General features: G+C 31.8%; 1 long non-coding RNA gene across 1 annotated transcript in view; it reads left to right on the forward strand.

Annotated features, from left to right (window-relative positions):
* Positions 1-16,223, forward strand: part of LOC140059482 (uncharacterized) — a 51,547-nt gene that overhangs the window by 22,742 nt on the left and 12,582 nt on the right. Inside the window, exon 2 of the long non-coding RNA XR_011847201.1 lies at positions 1,971-2,053. This is a non-coding gene — a long non-coding RNA (uncharacterized lncRNA). The remainder of the gene's footprint in view (positions 1-1,970; positions 2,054-16,223) is intronic.

Below are 16,223 nucleotides of genomic sequence, written 5' to 3' on the forward strand. Positions count from 1 at the left end.
CGAATAGAAATATCACACAGCCCTTAGGCACCGACGTTTACCCACGTGTGTACATTATCAAACTTATTCTTAATTGGACCAACTGTTAGCCGTAATAGGTTATTTTATCAGGTCTTCTTGCTTACATGGAAGACTCATGCACAACGACTATAAAAAAGAATTTTCCCTATGGCAGAATTTTTTTCTTTTGTAATCGTTGTCTCGTTAAAAAGTAGTTCAATACTTTGGTTGGTTTATCTTTCAAAATAATCTACATCCGAATTCTTTAGTTCTACTATTGAATAAAAAAAATTGGATTTGATCACAAATTATATAATTATTATTGACAAATTTTAATCCTGTTCACTAAGCATGTAATTGACTTTCATACAGTTTGCTACCAGATTTAAAGCCCTGTTTATACTATCAAACTTTATGTGACAAAAAAATGTGATGTGCCCATGTATGGACATGATGATGTCATATCACTACCATATTTGGGCATATCGCTACCATATATGGGCACACTCCACACTTTATCAAACTAGTTTTATAGTGTGGACAGAGCTTTAAGAACTATGAACAACCATAGAGATATGTTCACTATAATATCTCTATGGAACAACATACCTCTTCCTATACCTATGCAAGCTACACCAATTGAAGTTTAAAGTACTTTTGATTATCTTGTGATATTTCCTGTATTACTGATTGACATTTTAATCAGCTGCTATTCAAGTAATCTATTCTATTCCACTGTTATTATCTGTGTTTTTAATTAGTAATTCTATAATGTGTTGATTATATGCTGGTCGTGATTTAATGTTCTAGTAAAAGTTTATAAGTTTAATATGCAGTAGTTTACTAAGATAATGAGTAAGATTTGATGCAACTAAATTAAACTGTTGTACAGGTTTTAAGCGACGCTTTAAACTAAGATACATGACATATAAAGTTATATGCAGAAGTTTGGAGTATATCGTGGCATTTTAAACTAAGATAACGGCACATAAAAAAGCTAAAGCTATATGCAGAAGGTAGAAGTTTAAGATACGGTGGTTGGGAGGGTGTTGTGGACTTGGTAATAGGTAGTGGGGATCATAATTGGATGTGGGTCCAATATATGTATATATCCCTATTTAAATAAAACACTGAGCGACATAACGTTGTTAAGAGATGTGGCTTAAGACCGTAAGTGATGGTATGATGTCTATTATTACAGGATCCTTTTGACGTTCGTGTTGGAGAGACAATGTTTTTACAGAGATGAACTAACAGACTCTGTACCCATATAATATACTAATATGGATTTACATCGTTTGGGAAGTTAATATATTTCCCTATTTGTATTTGTGTACAGACAGGAAATAAAAATATACTGTTATTCCTTGTTGTATAATTTGTATTAATTATTTACAGTGTTTAGCTAATAGTAATGCACCTGACTGAATGATGCAGTCCTATTGTCCTTTTGTACCTGTCCTATGGCCCTATAAATAGACTGACTCTCTTTTCATTTAAACAAACATTTAAATGTTTACCAACTGATTATTTGAAAGCTTGGGGTTTCATGATTCATCAACAGTCTAACTGCCGGCTGGTTTGTACCTGAACGATTTAAATAGTAGAATTGACTTCACTGTCGGTAGTTTAAACCTGTCTGTCTGGCTGTTTAACCCACTGTACTGTAGCTCTTCTTGTGTTTGATGATATACTGTAAGTTCAAACAAATCTTAAAGGTGTTTTCACACTTTGTTTTTCGATTACTCTGGTCTACATCTGGTTTCTACCAAACCAAAGTAACACCAGACTATTGCTTCACTATCTAGCCTATCTACAAGCTGTGAAGTATCGGCTTGTATGCTTAGTTTACTCTAGGTGGAAGTTTTATCCGGGCCACCATTTTAAAGGTGAGAATAGGCCTTAACCTTGTTTTAATCATTGTTCACACTGTATAATGTTTTTAACCAAATTTCTTTTTTTCTCTTCAGATTTTCTAGATTAATCAGTGCTACCTATAGTGGATCTTATATTTCCATAGCTGGATAAAATCTCACTGAGTGGATTTACGAAGGTAAATTGATATTTTTGTTTTTGAAATCTAATGTTTTTTTGAGGATTAGTATAGTAACGCAGACTGGTAAAGATATTGTACTACTAGTACTATACGGTTATCAATGATACTATATTACTAAATCTGGTAGATTTTTTTTGTGTATACGGGAACGAGAATCATATTTATTCTCAACCAATAGCATTGCTCTGTCTGTAGACATGTTTGAATTTATATTATTCATGAGGATTATTAATAAGTGTATGGTATTCAAGATATTATATCCATGTATTATTATGTTGGATTGACTTAATCTCTGATCAGTCAACCGTAATCCCTGATCACTCAACCATTACGTAATCCATTTTGAATTTTTAATAAGGAGTTTAATACATCAATTTACAAAACATGTTGCATAATGATACAGGGATTTATTAAAAAAATCTCTCAATATAGTCTACTACTCCTAGTTTATAGCTTCTTATTTTACTGGGCCACAATTTGTTATTGATAGCCCGGATTAACATTACACAATCATTTATACAATACCCGATCTAGGTGCAGATTTGTTTGCGCCCATTTTAATGGTAGAGAACTTCCAATTTGCGACGACTTAGGACCTAGGAAGAATCTACGCCTATTGTTTCGTTGCTTCTTGTCTAGCCTTAGAATTGCCAAACTGAAAAACATTCCAATGTTCCCGCATTTAACCATGACGTACAGTAGTAACTACTTCCTGGGTCGTAGGTCAGTACAAATTGAAAGGTCCCTCCTACCTACTGTAGAGCCAAATCGAGGAATGCTCGTAAAGTCAGTTTAAACTGAAATGCCATGTGCCAAAGGCCATCGCTATATTTTTCCTAATAGCAGTACATACCTATGTGAGAATATGCCATGACAGATATCTTACAATCTTTGAATTAATCCAACTCATATACCATGGATAGAGGTATAAATCTTATGTTGAAGTGGACATGCTTATGTTTAAATTACTGTATGATTAAAGTTTAATCGTTTCCCACTACCCTGTGATTGGTTATTAGGGCCTAGTATGTATTCTTCGACAATGCCATAATATTTCTTTCATTATTTTGTTTTAGACAGTTATCATAAAGGGCAATATACTAATCCATTTTCCATAATATTATAAATAAATCCTAACCATCTTGTTTTGTTATGATTATATGGAACATCAGTAGGTTAATTATTCTTTATCTTCTTTTATTCTAAATATTAATTTTAATTTCAAACTGATTCTAAAATATCATCACCAGTAGTATTACAAATGTATAGTATTTACGGTATACATACAGTATTTAGTGTTTTTATGAAAACTATAAAAAAATATAAAAATTAATTTTAAATTAAGTCTTAAATTTAAGTAAATTCTATTGTATCCTAAATGCTAATTTAAAATACAACTGCATTCTGTAGTTAATTTCTCCATTTTTAATATTGCTGATGATTCACCCTCATTTGTATGCATACTCTATTATATAATCAATTTCTCCACCTTTTCTCATTCTAAGATAATTTAATTTGTATAATAATACAGTACAACTGGAATGATAATGACAGTAAATGTCATGCAAGAAGTAAACGGAATGAACAAAGCTCTAGGTCAGAAAATATGGAAATTATTATGATTGATTGAAAGTAGATGAACATTTTCCATGGAATCCGGGCGTTGATAGGTAGGAATTAAGATACGTGACAAATCGGATTACCGTTTCACTTGACATATTTTCACGAAGTGATAAAATATCTACTAATGCATTATTATAATAAGTGTAACATGATAATAGCTTATTAATACTAATACTACCTAAATTTATTCAACACCTAATTAATAATGAGGTCAGATATAGGTCATGTTTTTAATGAAAATATAATTCAACAGAATATTCAATTAACATGCAAATGCAAAAATAAAAAAAATAATTGATAAGCAAATTAAGAGAAGATACTGTAGGATAAGATAAAATATGCAAATTAAAATTATATGTATTATTACTATGGGAAAATTGAAAAATTCACATTGAGAAAATTTAGAGAAAATAGACAGATTAACATTATGCAAATTAGGAGAAAAAAATTAATGCAAATTAAGAGAAAATAGGCAAATTAAGAGAAAATAGGCAAATTAATAATTTTAAAAAAGCAAAAACTAAGAAAAAATAGACAACTTATGTAAATCAAGAGAAAACAGTAAAATTTACATAATTATGCAAATCATTAGAAAGTACGAAAATCAATAAAAAAAAATGTATATCACTGGATAACGACTAAAGGTTTATTCTGAGTCAGAATGGCATACCATTGAGATTTTATAAATAGGTTTGTAAAGCCATTATCCTGACTTTATGCAAAGCACTTAAGTCAAGAATATGCAATTTATGGTCATTGTTTCTAGGCTTGTTCTAATGAAAAAGAAATTTATTCAATATTAAACATTTCTTAAAATTAGTAAAGATTATGTAGAATAATTAGTACTGTATTTGAACCATCATTTTTTGTCTAATTACTTAATTTTTAATTATTAGTTTCAATTTGATTACAGTATTAAAATTTATTTATATTCAATTTTAAATTTGTGAGCAATAATATTGAATAACCTAATGCTATGTTAAGCACATTTTCTGTCTAATTACTTAATTTTTAATTATTAGTTTCAATTTGATTACAGTATTAAAATTTATTTATATTCAATTTTAAATTTGTGAGCAATAATATTGAATAACCTAATGCTATGTTAAGCACAGTATTATGAGTAATGCTAATAATAATATAGGAAATTAATTTTTGTTTTATAAGCAATCGTAAACTGTACGTTAACATAACATTAATTCTAAAGACATCCGCCGCTAGGATATAACAACAAAGTATTCTATTATGTTTTTAATGGTACTTATTTTATAAAATATAATTATTTATTGATTGTTTCGTATTTTATTGCCGTGTCAACTTTTGTTAAAATAATCTATTGTATTTAAAATCTATACCATTAAATTTAACCACCATTTCTTATGTTTCTGTCAATATTTGAACTGTGTGTGAATAGGACCTTATCAATACCACAACAATACTGTACATTATTCAATAAAAACAATGTACATTCATTTAAATCTGATGGCCCTAAATTTTCAAGATTTGAAAATGAAATAATTTAATCTAATTTGTGAATCATTTTATCATCTACTGTTCTAAGAAATAACAAGTATATTTTTAAGTGTCTTTATTTTTGAGTGGCGTTTTTTTTCATAATTGTTTTATTTCCACGAAAATTAAGTCAATACGAAAATAAAAAGCCAGTTTATTTTTACGTTTCTTGAATTTTTGAGTGAAATTTTTTTCATGATTGTTTTATTTCCACAAAAATTAAGTCTATATGAAAGTAAAAACCAGTTTATTTCTAGGTTTCTTTAATTTTTGATGACATTTTGTCATGATTGTTTTATTTCCACAAAAATTAAGTCTGTTCAAAAATAAAAAGCTCTGTTGTTTGGCTACCTTGCGAGATATTTGTCTGGTACGTATTTGCTGTAATGAGTTTTATTGTCATTTGTTATACGTCTTGTTGCCCATTTAGACAAGCAATCACATGCATAAAAGCACTTTGTCAATCCAGTAACAATGCATAATGTGATAAAGATATACCCATGTCTGTCACGGAGGAGATATTGCTTATGGCTGTTTTTGCGACAGACAACACAGAATGACGGACAGAGAATATAGCATTATCTGTATTTAAATATTTATTTATATTATGTTCCAATTTTCCAAAAAAAAAATTATGTCAAAAGTTTAATTACAATAGATTAATTAATGTAACTAACCATATTTGAAATATATCCGGATTGAACCAAACACTTTAAAATTAAGTACTGTACCGAGCATCAGTTCCACTACTTTCTGTATTATCTAATCCTCAAGTATAATCACACCTAGTTTAGACTGACTCTTACAATACAAAATTTAGTAAATTCATTGTTTAATGCAATCCAAGTATAATCGCACCCCTATTTTTTTACCAAATTTCCTATCAGTTTCCTTTATAAAGGATAGTTTTATCATCTACAACAAAATAACATCTTTGATACTGCTTTATCAAGCAGTAGGCCTGTACTTTAAAAAATATTTAAATCAAATCGACCATCTGTGAATTTCCATACTGCTAATCTGCATTACTTGCGTTCACAATTTACAGTATCATCAACAAAAAACGAATGAATGGAAAAAATTTTGTAATTATTAATATAAAAATATGATGGATAGTTAATAGTGTTTTTATTCATATACAACAACAAAGTGTCATATTTTTCTGACCTTTGACCTAAGGTGATCCAATAGATATCCCGCAGGTGTACATACAGTATCTTCATATGGACCATTACTGTCAAATCATATCACAATATGAATTTGATAACCGATATTAAAATGCCTTTCTAGTCGATTCATTACGTGACTATTGTGGAGAATCTTGTTTTTGTTGCTTTCAGGGGTCGGACATTGTAACTCGTTCATGTAAACACATCCTCTGTTTTTTCATGGTTGTCGAAATATTTAACAATGTTTATTCAGTCTTGCTTTTGGTGCTGAAACTCTAGTTTTTGATAAACGTCACCTTTGTCAGTCTGAATCGTGGCTTATCGGGTTTCCTTAAGTCTATTAAAATCGTTATTAAATTTGCAAACCAGCTGATTTTATGTGTTTTTTCATGCTTGTTTCAGAGTTTATCTAGCCGTGCTTTTATGGTGAAACTATTTAAGGTCTAATTTTGTTTATATGTTGAGAATCATATACAGTCATCTATAGTTACTATAATATCAATTTGTTATAATTTGGAATTTAGTCGATTCAACTGACCTATATAAATTTCTCAAACTTTAGTGTTAAGTTTCTAATAAGTAATTACTTTACAATACATTAACATTTATTATTGATCATACAGTGGTATTTATTTTGATGAACTACGTTTTTAACAGAAAATCTGATTGTGAAGATAACTACAGTAGTGAATACAATTGTGTTGAGGTACTGATGATGTTGACAATTCACAATCATTTCAACTGAAATTAAAACGACACCTAATGTTAAACTATAAGGATGACAATCGAATGTCGCAATTTGATTTAGCTGCTGTACTTTGATCTTCTGTGGTTTTTAGTTTTATTTCCTGACACTACAAACTGATTGATTTTTTATTTTTTTATTTTATTTTTATTTTATTTTTTTTCCCCTTGTCTGTGCGTTTTTGTTTTGTATTGCTTGTTTCTCTATATGTATTGCTCTTTTCTCTTATATACATCCATTTTATTTGCATAGGCATACCCAGCACAAGATACCCACATCTTCTCGGGATTATGCCTTCCTCCATAGCCTCTTTTCTTTTGTCCATCCAACAATCATCAATATCCATATTTTTTTTACCTTATCATTTCTGTATACTATTTTGTATTTTTTTGCTATGGTGGAAAATAAATGTCTTTTGAAATGAAAAATGAAATGAAAACTGGTACCCAAATTAAATTCATTTATTATGTGAATTTGAAACCTTCCTCACAAAACACTCATTAATTGTAAAAAATGGTAGGCATTATAGTGCAAGTATAAATTACATCTGCTACCAAACTTGTCATTTTAATAATTTATTCAGATGTACTTTCAATAGAAGTTTAAATTTATAATTAATTATACAGGAAATTATTAATCTTCTTCTAGTATGAAACCTTAAGTAAATTCAAATTAAACAATTGGTTTAAAAAAGCAATTTGTAATCAGAATGCTTTTGAATGGTTTTCAGAATTTAATCGGAAAAAAAATTGTCTGTTTGCTGGCCCACTATACCACAGTCACACTATCAAACTTTATGTGACAAAAAAATGTGATGTGCCCATAACTGTATGGACACCATGATGTCATATCAGTGGACATATCACTACCATATTTGGACATATCACTACCTACCATATTTGGACATATCACTACCTACCATATTTGGACATATCACTACCATATTTGGACATATCACTACCATATTTGGACATATCACTACCATATTTAGACATATCACTACCATATTTAGACATATCACTACCATATTTGGACATATCACTACCATATTTGGACATATCACTACCATATCACTACCATATTTGGACATATCACTACCATATTTGAATTTGTGGCAACTAACAAACTGATTCACTTGTGTGAATGTGTACAGTAGAAATCTAGGTGCCAAAACTAGAAAAAAATATCTATAAAATGCATTATTTGCCTTCAAGAATCTTGCACATGATGGTATTAAAGGTCAATTCACACACGAATATAAACGCACATCTTTTATATTTAGTATTCATCAATGTTTCTTTAGCCTTTGGCGTACTTTTTTATGAAGCTATTGAAACAGGTCTCATGAGTGTTCTGCTGCTGTTTATAGCTGTAGGCCTTGATAATGTAAACTTGGCATTATTCCTACTGGACCCATAAATGTGCGCTAAAAGTGGTGTTATATTCCATATTGAGTAACACCACATAATTAGATGTTGAAATAATGCTTTGTTTAAATGTAAACATTTGAACATTCAGTGTTACTATAGGACACTACTGCCTGTATTTGTATTGAGTGCTATTTGTGTATTGAGTGCTGCAACTCACTCTTAATGTACTTTTTGAATTGAGTAGTCTACTCTTTGTATTACAGTAAGTTCGTTATGCTTTATTTTTTAATGGGCTATATTATTAATACAGAATAAGTGTGTGAATTTGACTCCCTCTAAACAAGAATTTAGTTCTTGTAGCCAAGGCTGGCATGAGCACGATCAAACGTCCAGCCCTTTGATCGAACATATGGCTTAGTGTTGGCGTGGTACTTGTGGTGGTACAAATGTTTAAGTTTATTTAATTCATTTTCGTTGTATTGCATAGAGAATTCCACATCACATTGGATCTAGTATCAGGTTCTTGAATGTTATCATCATGTACTGTACAAACTACAATACTGTAGATAATGGGGTTAGTCACCCCAGTATATATTGAAAATACAGAAACCTGTTGCTTACTTTAATACAAGTCGCTCTTTCACACAGTTTTAGCATAGGTCTACATTCCAAAATGCTAGTAACATAGTGGGACTTCACCCTGTGACTCACATAGGTCAGCCCCCCTGCTACCTACTGCTTGGTTCTCTACATTCCTGTGGTTGATTTCATATCATCCGGATGTGCTACCATTATTAATAGTCATCCTTTCTGTCCCCTCCCCCTTTTATATTTTTAATTTTGGGTTAAATAAATATTTTACACATTAATAATATGTTCTGCCCTTGACACACATGCAGTTTTAAAACACAAAAAATAAAATAAAATAAAAAATATGATGAAGAAGTCATTATGCACAACAGACAAATTGAGTATGATTTATTAAGAAGCATAAGTCCTTCTCAAGTTTAAAAACTTGATATACTGTACTACTTAAAATACTAAATTCATTATTTATAAGGAGGACCACAAGTGGTTTAAAATGTTTTGGGAAATTTTGGAACCAAACCAATTACTATTGTATAAGTGGTCTTTTCAAGATGCTTTTAGAGGATTGTCTCATACCTTAAAATAAACATAAATACGGTAGTTGATTTGATCAGACTAGACTGCTTTAATTTGTGTTAAATCTATTCTTACTTATATCATTTTTAAATTAACATTTTACATTACAGTATAACCCTTTCTTCGGGACACTCCTATTGAGGGGACAATTTCCTGTTAAACAAATGAAGGGACACTACGACTACCCCTATTCATACATAGGACATCCCTATCAAGGAGACACTTACAGTAGTTGGTTCTGAAGGCGTCCCTACGACTACCCCTATTCATACATAGGACATCCCTATCAAGGAGACACTTACAGTAGTTGGTTCTGAAGGCGTCCTTATAATAGGGTTCTACTGTGAATAACTTTTATTTATGGGACATCCCTATTATGGGTACATTTGTTGGGTCCTGAAGGTGTCCCTTATAGTGTTTCTACTGTTCTATTGAATTTAAAGTATCCTATGTCTCTTTATTTTAAGCCACAATCGTTATAATTCCAGACAATCATGATATGATTAGATGATCTGTAAAAACTTCCACATCTTTTGCAGCATAAATAATGCATTGCATATGCTGCTAATTTGAATATGATTGTGTTGTAATTTTCTATTTATAGTGTTCACAATGTGTTGTGCGTTTGTTGTGTTTCTCAAGGTATGTGTAAACACTAATCAAATCAAAAGAAATTCCCAATTTTATCCCCGGATGGATAACAATACTTTTCTTCGTCTGAAATCTGTTCAGAGCATTGTTATTTCGAATTTATGGTTTGCGTTGCGTTTTTCAAACTGCTCATTTGTGGCGTCCGTCCGCATCACGACTAACGTGTAAATAATCACACTTTTTTGTATTAACTTTAGCGTGCAACTCTGAGATGAGGTTGATAAAATATTTACATAAACTTTAACACTACTAGTGGAAATTTAATATTGAATTACAATTTCAAGTATATTTGAAACCAGTTTTACATTTCCTGAAATTTTATTTATAATTTATTTATTTATGAGGATAAAAAATGTGCGCAAATGAATGGTTTTCGTTAATGATTTACTTTTAATTTTGACAAACGATAGGCCAAATCGCATGTGTATCAATTATAAAATTTGAAATATAAAACAGAGGAGACCTATGTCCAGTATTCATGGGACATCCCTACAGTATTCAAAGGAAACTTTGTTCCCGAAGGTGTCCCCTTAATAGAGTATAAATCTTTACCTATGCATTGAATGAAGATACAGATAAAAACCTCTTTTTATTCGGCCAAATATTTCGAATTTGATAATAAATTTCATAAAATATAATATTCTGTCTATGTGATACATAGTTTCACCGTTCTACTTCAGAAATTCTTAGATAAATTCTCTGACCTAGATAAAGATATGTCCATGAAGTTTAAGCCCCAATTATCACTCTGTCATATTCTTCCTACACACGATTATATAGATCCATCATTTTGTGTTTGATAATAAAATTTCTGCCATAAAATATACGACTGTTATTCTTACATTGTGTAATGCTATATAAATTCACCATTTGCTCGAATATAATATAATCCAATATTGGAAACGCTCAGCCTGCCTTTGCACGCAATAAGCCGCCGATCTACAGGTTGACAGGATTTCATTGATTTTGATATCCAATAACATGCATGCATAATTACCACGATCGCAAAAGCTTTTGCAATGAACATATACTGTAGTGACTAGCAGTACATTTGGCTAGATCTACTACAATGTATTTACCTTATTCGTAATGGCTTGCCTCTGTTGCTGTTTTAATGAGAGAATCATAATTTATCCTACCTAGCGGTTAGCAGTATATTTATTGACGACGTTTTCTCATTTCCATATTCATTCATGAATTCTTGTTTAATCGTTTACAATTACATTGACCATTTAAATAGAATTTGTCTATTAAACATGGAATAATTATTTTTGGATCAAATAATTGTTGATACATTAATTTTCAATGAGAATCTAAAGCCAAATTTATTATATAAAGGGACAACCTACAAAATACATTTTTATTATTTGTCAATGTATCATCTTGTAAAAATTTACATAATATATTACCATACTCAGATACTCCTTTCTTTTGGAAACTACTATTTAAGGAACATTCCTCTTTAAGGGACACTCCTATTCAAGGAACACACCCATTTAAGGGACACCCCTCTCCAGGGGACACTCCTATTCAAGGAACACACCCATTTAAGGGACACCCCTCTCCAGGGGACACTCCTATTTAAGGAACACCCCTCTCCAGGGGACACTCATATTCAAGGGACACACCCATTTAAGGGACACTCCTATTCAAGGGACACCCCCCATTTAAGGGACACCCCTCTCCAGGGGACACTCCTATTATAAAAGCAACATTTTCCATGAAACAAACAAGTGGTAATATTGTATATTACTACAGTATGTTTTAACACTATTTACAACCTTTAACAAAGGTTACATTATATTATATTCCTTAAAACCAGTACTGACATTTATACATGTTACTTTGACCATTAGGCTATAACGGTCAAGTGAAACATTATGGACAATTGTCTTAAAAATTGACAACCAAATACTGTAAACCTCATGTCATTTGTATTGAAAAAAATTGTAACATACACATTGATATTAGAAATATCAATTATTTCATAATGTCGCCATATTGCATTACTAGCGCATCTCTAATATTAATCAACATCTTTTATCTATACCTTTTGTGTACACTTCACGCTTGAATGACCTGTGTGACCTCGTTGTGAACTCTGCCGTGAACCTACTATCATTATCAATCCAAGCGTGTTGCAGCGAGTTGGCTCGACACTGAAACTGTTTGATAAGATATGTTTTCTTAACGATAACTTGTGATGATTTCAAATTTTTTCCATAGGCTTTCAAATAATATGTAAATTTATGGATCAAAATTATTCTACTGCAGTTACTGCAGTAACTACATAATATTGTTACTGCAATAGCGTATGCTTTTAGTTAATTGTTTCATTGTAGAATAAGGCAGTCTTTTCAATTAACATTGTGTATGATTACCAAAAAAAGGTAGTTAAATAATTGTAATATGCAAAAATAGTCATGGTCCCTCTGTAGAATGAAGGTGATTAAAATCCTGTAATTATACAGTATTTTGATCATCCATTAGTGAAAATGTACAGGAATATAGCAGTATTATTAACAATTATTTATAATAATGAACCTTCTTCTATTATATTAAGATTTGCTCATTTTACTAATGGTAATACAAATTTTTTCTTACTTAATTAGAGGAAAATTCTAGAAACTAGCAAGATGTAGCCTACTGTAGTACCCTAAAAGGGTATGGAAAAAAGTGGAAATTTATTGAATCCTAAATTTGTGGTTATTTCTTATTGAAATGATTGAAATCATTCATTAAATATCAGATTCTTTACAAAATTAAATTTATTCATAAATTGATTAGCTATTAATAATTCTTAATCTGTCATCAACCTAAACTCAATATGATTAAATTCATATTTTAATGATTAATAATAAATACATGAGCAAGTTATTCATTGGTTATCCGTTGGTTATCCGCAACTTGTAAAGTTGCGGATAACCCTTGTGATTGTAAATAACTTTTTTTTTTATCTTCATCATCTTTTTTATTCTTCTTTCTTTCCCGGAATTTTGTTCGCAGCATATCTCTTACTCTGGTCAACATAAGATTGTATAACTTTGTCATAAGATTGACCTGTAGCTGTAGATGTGCAAGAAAATTCGTTATATGACGTTAGAGTCGCGCAGCATGAGTTACGCGCGATTTTATGAATTTAAATGGTTGATCATAGATTATAAACCAAAAGTCATTTTTTATTGATACTTGGTGAAAATTTAAGTCATATCAAGGGCGAACTTTCTATGGATTAAAAATGGCATGTTTCACAAGAAGTTACGCGCGCACGCGCATTTAAAATTTCAAACGCTGATCATGACATTTTGAGCATGTCAAAAATTCCCACGCGCGAATCGCAAGGTGCGCACGGAGCATGAAAATCATGTGTTCTTCTCTTGAATTATGATTTTACAGCCTTAATTCCTAGTCATTTTAAAAAAGATTGACATCATTTCAAATTAAAATGAGGTATTCAATTATAATTTGATTATGATAACACATAATATAATATAGAGTAATTGTGATAATGATTGTGTTTTCATTGACAGTTTCTCTTGTAAAATGTTTACATATTAATGTTGATAATTATAAATTAACAGTCGCTTATCGTCAACATGGTCGTCATCCTGTCTCCTGTAATGTATTGTGCAATGCCTCAGTGTCTGCGAGTTTCTTTTAGGAGATGAATAAAATGCTTTAAGAAATAGCATTCCAAACTATATAACAGCATTATCATAGTGCATCCGTATTACATGATTTTCTGTAGACTAAACTTCTGTGGTCATATACACCGTAAGGAAATAAGTTTATAATTTATTTAAATTTATGTGAAATACTAAAGGGAGATGTCTCACTTATGTGAGATTGTTGAATACTGTACTACCATTTGGGAACTGTATTTTTCTATTGTGCCATGTCGTCGTATTTACCATACACACTTTTTAGGCTAAGAAAATGTACTTATACCCGCAGGCCTCGAATTTGGGGATTTTAGGGGCAAGGCCATTTGGCCTCCGGTTTTCATTGATTTTAGGGGCACCGAGGCCAAATTGGAGGGCACCAAGGCCATTTGTTTTAAATCAAAGGGGCACCAAGGCCAACATTAAAAAATATTTTAATAACTAGGCCAAAATTTAAAAATAGCTTGTTTCCGGTTGAGGGTGGAATTTTTTCCAAAAAAAAAAAAAATTCTACCCGCAAAATGTTTTGGGGATTTCCCCCTATTCAACAGATCGCGGAGTAGTAGTAGGACTGTCTACAATACATCTTTTTGTATTTCATATAAATATTACGTGTATTTACGATCCATATAAATAATAAATAGGTACGATGTTCAGCGTTTATAGTTTTCCTGTGTTGAATGTTTCGTTTAGTTTCAAATAATGCGATAAAAACGCATGTGAAGCCAACCAAGTAAGGCCCGGAACAGGTATAAAAACCCTTACAACAGCAAGCTACTCAGCCTTACTTAGCTAGCAGCCGACGGAGAAAACATGATTCAAAAACAATTTGTTTGTAGGCCTTTACCTACAACTATGCATACACAGAGTGTTAACCACGGTAAAAATCAAGCCAATGACATTATGTAGTAGAATATAAATTATAGTTATTTTCCGAGTTTCGATTTCTGAAGCTTTTTTGTTAGTATAACCCATATTTAAAAGAATTCAAAACACGGACGGACACCGACCCCTTTCTCTCTCTGTTTAGACTTCGGCACGTGTATTCTGGACTATACCATTTCCTTGAATTCGGTAAAAACGCGTTTGGTAATTTAGTGTACGACGTTGTTAAACAAGATTTTTCGATGACCTGTCTGCTGGATTATTGAGGTGGGTGCGATAAAATACAAATATGATATACTTCCAACGATCTTCGGGTTGAGGTGCAGGTTTAACTTTGGTTCTAAAGGTAAACACCCCTAATTTTACACATATAATGGACTACACCATGCAGGAACGCACATGGTATTTTCTTCTCAGAGGGTGCGTGTACGTCAAAAGGAATTGTTTTTCCAACGATCTGATCCTTCGCGCGTACTCGACTCTCACACGACGTTTTGTGTGTGAAATTTCTTATCAGAGGGTGCGTGTGCGTCAAATAGAATTGTTTTCCCAATGCATTGAATTTGCGTGTGTTCGATCGACCGGATCGGCGGCGGGAGGATAGGCTAGCTAGGAGTGCGTGTAAATTTTTTTCACCGAAGGCGGCTAGCTCGATTATTGTGCGACTTTAATACTTTCAGTAACCTCCGATCGAGGAACGTTTTTAGCTTGATTATTAAAAGTTTACACCCCTGTATTTTAATGTACTATCTATACCATGATTTACCACGCACGGCGGCCGGGATGATATTAGTTTGGTTACCCTATGGCAATGTTCGATGTTTTGTTTACTGTTTGTGTATTAATAAATGCGTTTAGGGAAATCCCCTTGCAACGAAGACAGCTCAGGCGATAGTTTTGCGTCTGGTCCGAGTCGTGTAAACAAATCTTCTTGACATTATTTTCTATCTAATTCAGTGGTTTTTATAGTGGTAAAACTCGGGAAGGGCACTCGCGGCCAACGCAAAAAAAAGGGCAGGCCAGTAGTGGCCGTGGGTGCTATTCATTTTCGAGGGCATTGAGGCCAACTGGGAGGGCACCGACGGCACTGGCCGCGGTGGCCGCGGTAAAATTCGAGGCCTGTACCCGTAACATAAAAAATCTCATATCTAAATGAATACCATTTAAAGGAAATCCTTACATGTTTATAGACTTAAGTGAAATACTTATTTATAGGAAATTTTTCACTTAAAGTGTAATCGGTTAAAACTGCCATTGGGCTCTAATATTGCCATTGGGCTCTTATATTTTTCCATTTCTTGGCACCTGATGTACAGATGGTCAAGAAACAAACTCAGAAATTAGGCTCGGTTCTTACTTAGATGTACTGTAACACGTTGACGTACA

This window comes from Antedon mediterranea, chromosome 9 (assembly GCF_964355755.1).
Source record: "Antedon mediterranea chromosome 9, ecAntMedi1.1, whole genome shotgun sequence".
In the NCBI taxonomy this organism is placed as follows: domain Eukaryota; kingdom Metazoa; phylum Echinodermata; class Crinoidea; order Comatulida; family Antedonidae; genus Antedon; species Antedon mediterranea.